At 45.2% G+C, this 13,028-nt stretch overlaps 1 long non-coding RNA gene across 1 annotated transcript; it reads right to left on the reverse strand.

The window, feature by feature from the left end:
* Positions 1 to 9,790: 9,790 nt before the first annotated feature.
* LOC119314345 lies at positions 9,791 to 10,959 on the reverse strand. The gene is made up of 3 exons (XR_005152270.1): positions 10,761 to 10,959; positions 10,431 to 10,680; positions 9,791 to 9,851 (listed from the first exon to the last, which is right to left on the reverse strand). It is a non-coding gene; the product is annotated as an uncharacterized LOC119314345 (long non-coding RNA).
* Between the last annotated feature and the right edge of the window lie 2,069 nt (positions 10,960 to 13,028).

Raw genomic sequence — 13,028 nt, forward strand, 5'->3', positions numbered from 1 at the left:
ACCCCGACCCCGACACGACACCCCGACCCCCGACACTGTTGGGAAACGTAGCAGAATTTTAAAATTTTCTACGCATCACCAAGATCAATCTATGGAGTCATCTAGCAACGAGGGAGAGGGGAGTGCATCTACATACCCTTATAGATCACGAGCGGAAGCGTTCAAGAGAACGGGGTTGATGGAGTCGTACTCATCAAGATCCAAATCACCGATGTCCTAGCGCCGAATGGACGGCACCTCCGTGTTCAACACACGTACGGTTGGCAACACATCTCCTCCAACTTGATCCAACAAGGGGGAAGGAGAGGTTGATGGAGATCCAGCAGCACGACGGCGTCGTGGTGGAAGCAACGGTGATCTCGGCAGGGCTTCGCCAAGCTCAGGGAGAGAGAGAAGTGTCACGGGAGGGAGAGGGAGGCGCCAGGGGCTAGGGTGCGGCTGCCCTCCCTCCCCCCACTATATATAGGACCCCTAGGGGGCGGCGGCCCTAGGAGATGCAATCTCCAAGGGGGGCGGCGGCCAAGGGGGTTGGACTGCCCCCCAAGCCAAGTGGGGCGCCCCCACCCCTAGGGTTTCCAACCCTAGGCGTAGGGGGAGGCCCATGGGGGGCGCACCAGCCCACTACGGGCTGGTTCCCCTCCCACTTCAGCCCATGGGACCCTCCGGGATAGGTGGCCCCACCCGGTGGACCCCCGGGACCCTTCCGGTGGTCCCGGTACAATACCGATTACCCCCGAAACTTTCCCGATGGCCGAAACTTGACTTCCTATATATAAATCTTCACCTCCGGACCATTCCGGAACTCCTCGTGACGTCCGGGATCTCATCCGGGACTCCGAACAACTTTTAGGTTACCGTATACTAATATCTCAACAACCCTAGCGTCACCGAACCTTAAGTGTGTAGACCCTACGAGTTCGGGAGACACACAGACATGACCGAGACGACTCTCCGGTCAATAACCAACAGCGGGATATGGATACCCATGTTGGCTCCCACATGCTCCTTGATGATCTCATCGGATGAACCACGATGTCTAGGCTTCAATCAATCCCGTATATAATTCCTTTTGTCAATCGGTACGTTACTTGCCCGAGACTCGATCGTCGGTATCCCAATACCTCGTTCAATCTCGTTACTGGCAAGTCACTTTACTCCTACCGTAATGCATGATCCCGTGATCAACCACTTGGTAACATTGAGCTCATTATGATGATGCATTACCGAGTGGGCCCAAGAGATACCTCTCCGTGATATGGAGTGACAAATCCCAGTCTCGATTCGTGCCAACCCAACAGACACTTTCGGAGATACCTGTAGTGCACCTTTATAGTCACCAAGTTACGTTGTGACATTTGGTACACCCAAAGCACTCCTACGGTATCCGGTAGTTGCACAATCTCATGGTCTAAGGAAATGATACTTGACACTTGGAAAAGCTGTAGTAAATGAACTACACAATCTTTAAGCTATGCTTAGGATTGGGTCTTGTCCATCACATCATTCTCCTAATGATGTGACCTCATTATCAATGACATCCAATGTCCATAGTCAGGAAACCATGACTATCTTTTGATCAACGAGCTAGTCAACTAGAGGCTCACTAGGGACGTGTTGTGGTCTGTGTATTCACACATGTATTACGATTTCCGGATAACACAATTATAGCATGAACAATAGACAATTATCATGAACAAGGAAATATAATAATAACCATTTTATTATTGCCTCTAGGGCATATTTCCAATAGTCTCCCACTTGCACTAGAGTCAATAATCTAGTTACATTATGATGAATCGAACACCCATGCAGTTCTGGTGTTGATCATGTTTTGCTCTAGGGAGAGGTTTAGTCAATGGATCTGCCACATTCAGGTCCGTATGTACTTTACAAATATCTATGTCTCTTTTTGAACACTTTCACGAATGGAGTTGAAGTGACGCTTGATATGCCTGGTCTTCCTGTGAAACCTGGGCTCCTTGGCAAGGGCAATAGCTCTAGTGTTGTCACAGAAGAGATTCATCGGGCCCGACGCATTGGGTATGACTCCTAGGTCGGTTATGAACTCCTTCACCCAGATTGCTTCTTGTGCTGCCTCCGAGGCTTCCATGTACTCCGCTTCACATGTAGATCCCGCCACAACGCTTTGCTTCCAACTGCACCAGCTTACTGCCCCACCATTCAAAATATACACGTATCCGGTTTGTGACTTAGAGTCAGCCAGATCTGTGTTGAAGCTAGCATCGATGTAACCCTTTACGACGAGCTCTTCGTCACCTCCATAAACGAGAAACATATCCTTAGTCCTCTTCAGGTACTTCAGGATATTCTTGACCGCTGTCCAGTGTTCCATGCCGGGATTACTTTGGTACCTTCCTACCAAACTTACGGCAAGGTTTACAGGTCTGGTACACAGCATAGCATACATGATAGACCTTATGGCCGAGGCATAGGGGACGACACTCATCTTTTCTCTATCTTCTGCCGTGGTCAGGCATTGAGCCGTGCTCAATCTCGTACCTTGCAATACAGGCAAGAACCCCTTCTTTGACTGATCCATATTGAACTTCTTTAATATCTTGTCAAGGTACGTACTCTGTGAAAGACCAATGAGGCATCTCGATCTATCTCTATAGATCTTGATGCCTAATATGTAAGCAGCTTCTCTAAGATCCTTAATTGAAAAACACTTGTTCAAGTAGGCCTTTACGCTTTCCAAGAATTCTATATCATTTCCCATCAACAGCATGTCATCCACATACAATATGAGAAATGCTACAGAGCTCCCACTCACTTTCTTGTAAATGCAGGCTTCTCCATAAGTCTGCGTAAACCCAAATGCTTTGATCATCTCATCAAAACGAATGTTCCAACTCCGAGATGCTTGCACCAGCCCATAGATCGAGCGTTGGAGCTTGCACACCTTGTCAGCATTCTTAGGATCGACAAAACCTTCCGGCTGCATCATATACAATTCTTCCTTAAGGAAACCATTAAGGAATGTCGTTTTGACGTCCATTTTCCATATCTCATAATCATAGAATGCGGCAATTGCTAACATGATTTGGACGGACTTCAGCTTCGCTACGGGTGAGAAAGTCTCATCGTAGTCAACCCCTTGAACTTGTCGATAACCCTTAGCGACAAGCCAAGCTTTATAGATGGTTACATTACCATCCGCATTTGTCTTCTTCTTAAAGATCCATTTATTTTCTATGGCTCGCCGATCATCGGGCAAATCAATCAAAGTCCATACTTCGTTTTCATACATGGATCCTATCTCGGATTTCATGGCTTCCAGCCATTTGTCGGAATCCGGGCCCGCCATCGCTTCTTCATAGTTCGAAGGTTCACCATTGTCTAACAACATGATTTCCAGGACAGGGTTGTTGTACCACTCTGGTGTGGAACGTGTCCTTGTGGACCTACGAAGTTCAGTAGCAACTTGATCTGAAGTTTCATGATCATCATCATTAACTTCCTCTCTAGTCGGTGCAGGCACCTCAGGAACATTTTCTTGAGTTGCGCCACTTACCGGTTCAAGAGGTAATACTTCATCGAGTTCTACTTTCCTCCCACTTACTTCTTTCGAGAGAAACTCTTTCTCTAGAAAGGATCCATTCTTGGCAACAAAGATCTTGCCTTCGGATCTGAGGTAGAAGGTATACCCAATAGTTTCTTTAGGGTATCCTATGAAGACGCATTTTTCCGATTTGGGTTCGAGCTTTTCAGGTTGAAGTTTCTTGACATAAGCATCGCATCCCCAAACTTTTAGAAACGACAGCTTAGGTTTCTTCCCAAACCATAATTCATACGGTGTCGTCTCAACGGATTTTGATGGATCCCTATTTAAAGTGAATGCGGCAGTCTCTAAAGCATTGCCCCAAAATGACAGCGGTAGATCGGTAAGTGACATCATAGATCGCACCATATCCAATAGAGTGCGATTACGACGTTCGGACACACCATTACGCTGAGGTGTTCCAGGCGGCGTGAATTGTGAAACGATTCCACATTTCCTTAGTGTGTGCCAAATTCGTGACTCAAGTATTCTCCCCCACGACCTGATCGCAAGAACTTGATTTTTCTGTCATGTTGATTCTCAAACTCACTCTGCAATTCCTTGAACTTTTCAAAGGTCTCAGACTTGTGTTTCATTAATTAGACATACCCATATCTACTTAAGTCATTAGTGAGGGTGAGAACATAACGATAGCCACCGCGAGCCTCAACACTCATTGGACCGCACACATCAGTATGTATGATTTCCAATAAGTTGGTTGCTCGCTCCATTGTTCCTGAGAACAGAGTCTTGGTCATTTTACCCATGAGGCATGGTTCGCACGTGTCAAATGATTCGTAATCAAGAGACTCCAAAAGTCCATCTGCATGGAGCTTCTTCATGCGTTTGACACCTATGTGACCAAGGCGGCAGTGCCACAAGTATGTGGGACTATCATTATCAACCTTACATCTTTTGGTATTCACACTATGAATATGTGTAACATTACGCTCGAGATTCATTAAGAATAAACCATTCACCAGCGGAGCATGACCATAAAACATATATCTCATATAAATAGAACAACCATTATTATTGGTTTTAAATGAGTAGCCATCTCGAATTAAACGAGATCCTGATACAATGTTCATGCTCAAAGCTGGAACTAAATAACAATTATTGAGGTTTAAAACTAATCCCGTGGGTAAATGTAGAGGTAGCGTGCCGACGGCGATCACATCGACCTTGGAACCATTCCCGGCGCGCATCGTCACCTCGTCCTTCACCAGTCTTCGCTTATTCCGCAGCTCCTGCTTTGAGTTACAAATGTGAGCAACCACACCGGTATCAAATACCCAGGAGCTACTGCGAGTACTGGTAAGGTACACATCAATTACATGTATATCACATATACCTTTAGTGTTGCCGGCCTTCTTGTCCGCTAAGTATTTGGGGCAGTTCCGCTTCCAGTGACCACTTCCCTTGCAATAAAAACACTCAGTCTTAGGCTTGGATCCATTCTTTGGCTTCTTCCCGGCAGCTTTCTTACCGGGCGCGGCAACTCCCTTGCCGTCCTTCTTGAAGTTCTTTTTACCCTTGCCTTTCTTGAATTTAGTGGTTTTATTAACCATTAACACTTGTTGTTCCTTTTTGATCTCCACCTCCGTTGATTTCAGCATTGAATATACCTCAGGAATGGTCTTTTCCATCCCCTGCATATTGAAGTTCATCACAAAGCTCTTGTAGCTCGGTGGAAGCGACCGAAGGATTTTGTCAATGACCGCGTCATCTGGGAGATTAACTCCCAGCTGAGTCTAGCGGTTATGCAACCCAGACATTTTGAGTATGTGCTCACTGACAGAACTATTTTCCTCCATCTTACAACTGAAGAACTTGTCGGAGACTTCATAGCTCTCGACCCGGGCATGAGCTTGGAAAACCATTTTCAGCTCTTCAAACATCTCATATGCTCCGTGTTGCTCAAAACGCTTTTGGAGCCCCGGTTCTAAGCTGTAAAGCATGCCGCACTGAACGAGGGAGTAATCATCAGCACGTGACTGCCAAGCGTTCATAACGTCTTGGTTCTCTGGGATGGGTGCGTCACCTAGCGGTGCTTCTAGGACATAATCTTTCTTGGCAGCTATGAGGATGATTCTCAGGTTCCGGACCCAGTCCGTATAGTTGCTGCCATCATCTTTCAGCTTGGTTTTCTCTAGGAACGCGTTGAAGTTGAGGGCAACATTAGCGTGGGACATTTGATCTACAAGACATAATGTAAAGATTTTTAGACTAAGTTCATGATAATTAAGTTCATCTAATCAAATTATTCAATGAACTCCCACTCGGATAGACATCCCTCTAGTCATCTAAGTAAAAGCATGATCCGAGTCAACTAGGTCGTGTCCGATCATCACGTGAGATGGACTAGTTAACATCGGTGAACATCTTCATGTTGATCGTATCTTCTATACGACTCATTCTCGACCTTTGGGTCTTCCGTGTTCCGAGGCCATATCTGTACATGCTAGGCTCGTCAAGTCAACCTAAGTGTATTGCGTGTGTAAATCTGGCTTACACCCATTGTATTCGAATGTTAGAATCTATCACACCCGATCATCACGTGGTGCTTCGAAACAACGAACCTTCGCAACGGTGCACAGTTAGGGGGAACACTTTCTTGAAATTATTACGAGGGATCATCTTATTTAAGCTACCGTCGTTCTAAGCAAATAAGATGTAAAGCATGATAAACATCACATGCAATCAAATAGTGACATGATATGGCCAATATCATTTGCTCCTTTTGATCTCCATCTTCGGGGCTCCATGATCATCGTTGTCACCGGCATGACACCATGATCTCCATCATCATGATCTCCATCATCGTGTCTTCTTGAAGTTGTCTCGTCATCTATTACTTCTACTACTATGGCTAACGCTTTAGCAATAAAGTAAAGTAATTACATGACGTTTATGTTGACACGCAGGTCATAAATAAATTAAGACAACTCCTATGGCTCCTGCCGGTTGTCATACTCATCGACATGCAAGTCGTGATTCCTATTACAAGAACATGATCAATCTCATACATCACATATATCATTCATCACATCCTTTTGGCCATATCACATCACACGGCACATGCTGCAAAAACAAGTTAGACGTCCTCTAATTGTTGTTGCAAGTTTTTACATGGCTGCTATAGGTTTCTAGCAAGAATGTTTCTTACCTATGCCAAAACCACAACGTGATATGCCAATTTCTATTTACCCTTCATAAGGACCCTTTTCATCGAATCTGATCCGACTAAAGTGGGAAAGACAGACACCCGCTAGCCACCTTATGCAATTAGTGCATGTCAGTTGGTGGAACCAGTCTCACGTAAGCGTACGTGTAAGATCGGTCCGGGCCGCTTCATCCCACAATGCCGCCGAATCAAGATAAGACTAGTAACAGCAAGCAAATTGACAATATCGACGCCCACAACTGCTTAGTGTTCTACTCGTGCATAGAAACTACGCATAGACCTAGCTCATGATGCCATTGTTGGGAAACGTAGCAGAATTTTAAAATTTTCTACGCATCACCAAGATCAATCCATGGAGTCATCTAGCAACGAGGGAGAGGGGAGTGCATCTACATACCCTTGTAGATCGCGAGCGGAAGCGTTCAAGAGAACGGGGTTGATGGAGTCGTACTCGTCGTGATCCAAATCACCGATGTCCTAGCACCGAACGGACGGCACCTCCGCATTCTACACATGTACGGTTGGGAAGACGTCTCCTCCAACTTGATCCAGCAAGGGGGAAGGAGAGGTTGATGGAGATCCAGCAGCACGACAGCGTGGTGGTGGAAGCAAAGGTGATCTCGGCAGGGCTTCGCCAAGCTCAGGGAGAGGGAGAAATGTCACGGGAGGGAGAGGGAGGCGCCGGGGGCTAGGGTGCGGCTGTCCTCCCTCCCCCCACTATATATAGGACCCCTAGGGAGGCGCCGGCCATAGGAGATGCAATCTCCAAGGGGGGCGGCGGCCAAGGGGAGTGGAGTGCCCCCCAAGCCAAGTGGGGCGCCCCCCCACCCCTAGGGTTTCCAACCCTAGGCGCAAGGGGAGGCCCATGGGTGGCGCACCAGCCCACTAGGGGCTGGTTTCCCGCCCACTTCAGCCCATGGGGCCCTCCGGGATAGGTGGCCCCACCCGGTGGACCCTGGGACCCTTCCGGTGGTCCCGGTACAATACCGATTACCCCCGAAACTTTCCCGATGGCCGAAACTTGACTTCCTATATATAAATCTTCACCTCTGGACCATTCTGGAACTCCTCGTGACGTCTGGATCTCATCCGGGACTCCGAACAACTTTCGGGTTACCGTATACTAATATCTCAACAACCCTAGCATCACCGAACCTTAAGTGTGTAGACCCTACGGGTTCGGGAGACACGCAGACATGACCGAGACGACTCTCCGGTCAATAACCAACCGCGAGATCTGGATACCCATGTTGGCTCCCACATGCTCCTTGATGATCTCATCGGATGAACCACGATGTCGAGGATTCAATCAATCCCGTATACAATTCCTTTTGTCAATCGGTACGTTACTTGCCCGAGACTCGATCGTCGGTATCCCAATACCTCGTTCAATCTCGTGCCTGGCAAGTCACTTTACTCGTACCGTAATGCATGATCCCGTGATCAACCACTTGGTCACATTGAGCTCATTATGATGATGCATTATCGAGTGGGCCCAAGAGATACCTCTCCGTCATACGGAGTGATAAATCCCAGTCTCGATTCGTGCCAACCCAACAGACACTTTCGGAGATACCTGTAGTGCACCTTTATAGTCACCTAGTTACGTTGTGATGTTTGGTACACCCAAAGCACTCCTATGGTATCCGGGAGTTGCACAATCTCATGGTCTAAGGAAATGATACTTGACATTTGGAAAAGCTCTAGTAAACGAACTACACGATCTTTAAGCTATGCTTAGGATTGGGTCTTGTCCATCACATCATTCTCCTAATGATGTGATCCCGTTATCAATGACATCCAATGTCCATAGTCAGGAAACCATGACTATCTTTTGATCAACGAGCTAGTCAACTAGAGGCTCACTAGGGACATGTTGTGGTCTATGTATTCACACATGTATTACGATTTCCGGATAACACAATTATAGCATGAACAATAGACAATTATCATGAACAAGGAAATATAATAATAACCATTTTATTATTGTCTATAGGGCATATTTCCAACAGACACCTCCCGAAAAGGTGCTCTTTGGCCTTCCAGAGGCCGACGGGGTCATATATTTGTGAATTATGAGTTAGGTCATATATTTTTCGATTTTGTTATGAAAAACATTGTAACGACCCGAATCTGATAAGACTCGATGTCTCTGTGCTCACTGTGCTAGTCCCTGGATCGACTCTCTAGCACACACAGTACATATGAATATCAAATAATAAGTGCATCATTTACTATAACGTATGATCCAGAATTTATAAAATATTACAATCTGAGTAGCACATAGCTAACTTATTCAATAATAACAGCGGAAAGGTAGCATAATCAACAATGAGTCCATCAATGCCCATCGGAGAACATGTTGAGTGAAGACTCGCGACCCTACTGTATCTCACTGATCATCTAAAAATCCTGCAACATGATAAGTTGTAGCCACAAAGGGTCAATACATTGAATGTATTGGAAAATCACACAATATGATATAGCAAACCTACATCCACAAAGCAATGTATGACAAACAAGACACACAAGTTAGTTTGGAGAACAATGTCTTCACCTACCTCCACTACCTGAACTCACAACTGACTCTAATTTACTCGCCCAAGATAACCCAAAGATTCTAAATAAACATGACAAAAACTTCAGAAGTATGTCTCAAGTGCGCTCTGTCAGTGGCGCATTCTCTAGGAACAATAGAGCGCTCTGCCAAGGACGCATTCACCTGATTTATCTCCCGAAAACTATACCTCGCCTCAAGTGCGCTCTGTCAATGGCGCATTCTCTAGGGACAATAGAGCGCTCTGCCAACAACGCATTCACCTGGTTAATAATCCCGAACCTACGGCTATAAACACTCACCACTTTCATGGATCACTCGGCACATGCCCACGTCTACCATAGCAAGTTGATCACACCATCACATACCACAATCGACAACAAAACATGGTAACACGGGATACACATACCAGGCCAAACATATATCATAGCATAAAACCACACATGCATAGTATAGGATGAGCAAAATCAAAAGTGCAAACTTGCCTTGAACGGTGCTGAAGTACTCTAACGATTAATTCCGATCTGCTTCACACTCCGGACAATCTATATGATTAACGGAGGCAACGATAAATAAACTATGCTCACATAACACTAAAATAAAGTAAAAAACAATGAATTCAAATAAAAACTTAAATAACAAAAAATATCAGTAGGTATATATTATCTACATGCTAGTAGGATCACAATGCAAAAAGAATCAACTAATTTGGATCAACGGTTTAAAAGATATGGCCTCCGGAAGTTTGAATTCAAATTTAAACAATAAATTTGAATAGTTCAAAAAAATGTGAAACTTTGGTTCTTCAATATTCTCCTGGTCACTACGAGTACACAGGAAAAAGAATCGATGAATTTGGAGTTACGGATCTCAAGATAAACCTAAATGAAAATTTGATATGGAATCTGCAAAGAACAATTATGCCATAAAAGCGTTCTGGGAAGAACTGCTACGGCACTGTGGATGTGCCACATGGCGGATGCTGATTGGCTGGAGGTTGTTTGCTGCAGTGGCTAAAGAGCAGACAGCCACTAAACAGCACATAACTATTCGAGAGAGAGAAAAATAGAACATGATTTAATCTGGACCATTAGAGAGAGATCGGGCGGCTAAGGGTAGCTCACCGGAGAGGAACAGAGTAGGCCGGCCGGAATTGAACGAGACGCGGCGGCGCGGCTCGGATTTGAAGCTGGCGTCGCTGGAGAGGCCTCCCGAGCTCGGGGAGAGCAGGACGAGGCGTGGAGGGACACGTCGAACTCGAAGATGTCCACTGGGCGACCGGAGCTTCTGCTAGCGTCCACGAGGACCGGCTGGAGCGGAGACGTCGGAGTGGAGCTTCGGGTCAAGCTCGATGTGCTCGGTTTGGATGCGTCCCTGAAGAAAACTGGGAGTCAGGGAGATAGATTATAGCATGGCGAAAATAACAAAGAAGACAAGAGGTTCTGGGAACCTACAGACGCGACAGAATCGACAGCGACAGGAGCTTCGGGCGAAGAACTCCGGCGAGATCGGGGCGCCGTTCTAGGGTACGGGAGACGGCTATTTTGCCGAAAAATAGGACGAGACGGAGATATGAGTATTTATGGAGTAGTTTTGATGCTGTAGAGGCAAGAGATCGATCGAATCGATCCAATTTGGATCGGCTACAGTGTCCCTGACGAACACGCCTGGAAGAACGGGATGACAGGGTGGGACCCGGAGTCAGTGACAGAGAGCAGGTGGAAGAGAGAGAAAAAACAAGAAGGGGTGCGATGCTGGGCTGCAGCGTTGCTGCTCCAAAATGGGCCGGCCTGCTTGCTGCGCTGCGCTGCGGGCGGGGAATATAAGTTTGGCTGCGCACTGTTCAGCCTATGAACAGTAAGATCTGACATATGTTAATAGTGGACAGAAGTATATTGCTAGGATATAAAATATCAAATGAATTACTAAAATAGTAGAAACATGCAGTAAAATATTATATATATATATATATATATATATATTGGAAAACAGTGAACATTTTTACGACACAGTGCATTTTTGAAAAATTATATTTTATGCAATGCAAGCACATAAAGAGCAACATAATAACCACTATAAAACAATTTTGAGTTTCTATAAAGAAAAAATAATTTAGGTAGACACCAGAATATATTCTTAGCATTTTCCAAATATAATTAATAGGGGAGAAGTCATATTATCTCCACTCCAAATATTTTTGCCTTGAGTTGGAAAACACTTTGAATAAACAATAATAATAATAATAATTCAAATATGCATAGAAATCATGATGACAAAGAATGATCCTATTAACATTCCAAATCTGAAAATTTGGGATGTTACAAACATCATATATAATTATGTTGATCGGGTAGATTTAAATGTGCAGTTGTTTCATCGCTGCGAGGTTTGGTGTTCGACGACCTCGCCGTGCGTTTGACGAGCTTTGTCCCTTCGTTCATGGGTGAGCAGAAATGACATGTCCTCCTCCCCCATTAATTATTTGCTCTGTTCCGGTGTTCGTGCCGATGAAACTTGATAGCTAGCTATATATATATATATATATATATATATATATATATATATATATATATATATATATATATATATATATATATATATATATATTTGTTGTGTGTCCAGTAGCTCTGAAAGTCAAGATGAGTGATCGTGCGTGGATGTATACCGGTCACACTAGTCAGAACAAATGGAGCGCCGAATGGTTCATAAAAACCAAGGGGTTTGTGCAAGCCGCATTTGCAAATTGCCAGAGGAAAACCTGGTGCCCCTGTTTCCAATGCGGAAATTGGGAAAAGAGGACATAGGCTGAAATAGGCAAACACCTACAGAAGGGTGGTTTTACGCCCGATTATACGGTGTGGACATATCATGGTGAGTGTGCCCAACGTGACCGAGCTGAGGTGGATTGTCATCGCACCGACGAGCATGGTACCAGGATGGAAAACATGGTGCAATACTATGATGATGCTCGGGATTCGGACGAGGAGATGGAGGAAACTGCAAAGGCCTTCAATGAAACGTTGGAGTCTTCAAAACGTCCGCTCCACGAGCACACTGAGCTTTGTCAGTTGGATTCTATCTCACAAGTAATGGCTCTGAAGGCTCAGTTCAACTTGGGCAGAGAATGCTACGATGCAATGATGATAGTATTTGGACGCTTTCTACCCAAAGGCCATGTAATGCCTACAAACCTGTACCAGTCGGACAAAATCCTCCGTGCACTGAAGATGCCCTATGAGAAGATGTGTGAGAAAGGATGTGCCTTATTTAGGATTGACTATGCGGACTTGAACTATTGTCCCATTTGCAAGTCTTCCAGGTATGCTGTGGTAGACAACGGTGTGGGTGAGAAGACACAGACCAAAATCCTCGTTAGTGTTCTTCGGTATATGCCAATCGTATCAAGACTTCAACGTCTTTTCATGGTCGAAGAGACGGCCAGACAGATGACATGGCACAAAACAGGCAAAAGAACCGAACTAGATGCAGATGGGAATCTGATGGTGGTACACACATTGGATGGTGTTGCATGGAAAAAGTTTGATGAATTACATGCTGACAAAGTGGCAGATCCGAGGCATCCTCGAGTCGGCATCAGCACGGATGGGTTCAGTGTGTTTGGTATGACGGTAGCCCAATAAAGTTGTTGGCCCGTATTTGTCTTTCCACTCAATCTCCCCCCAGACAGATTATGCAAAGAAAGAACATTTTCCTGATGTTGA

The sequence above is a fragment of the Triticum dicoccoides genome, chromosome 6A (assembly GCF_002162155.2).
Source record: "Triticum dicoccoides isolate Atlit2015 ecotype Zavitan chromosome 6A, WEW_v2.0, whole genome shotgun sequence".
NCBI classification, from domain to species: domain Eukaryota; kingdom Viridiplantae; phylum Streptophyta; class Magnoliopsida; order Poales; family Poaceae; genus Triticum; species Triticum dicoccoides.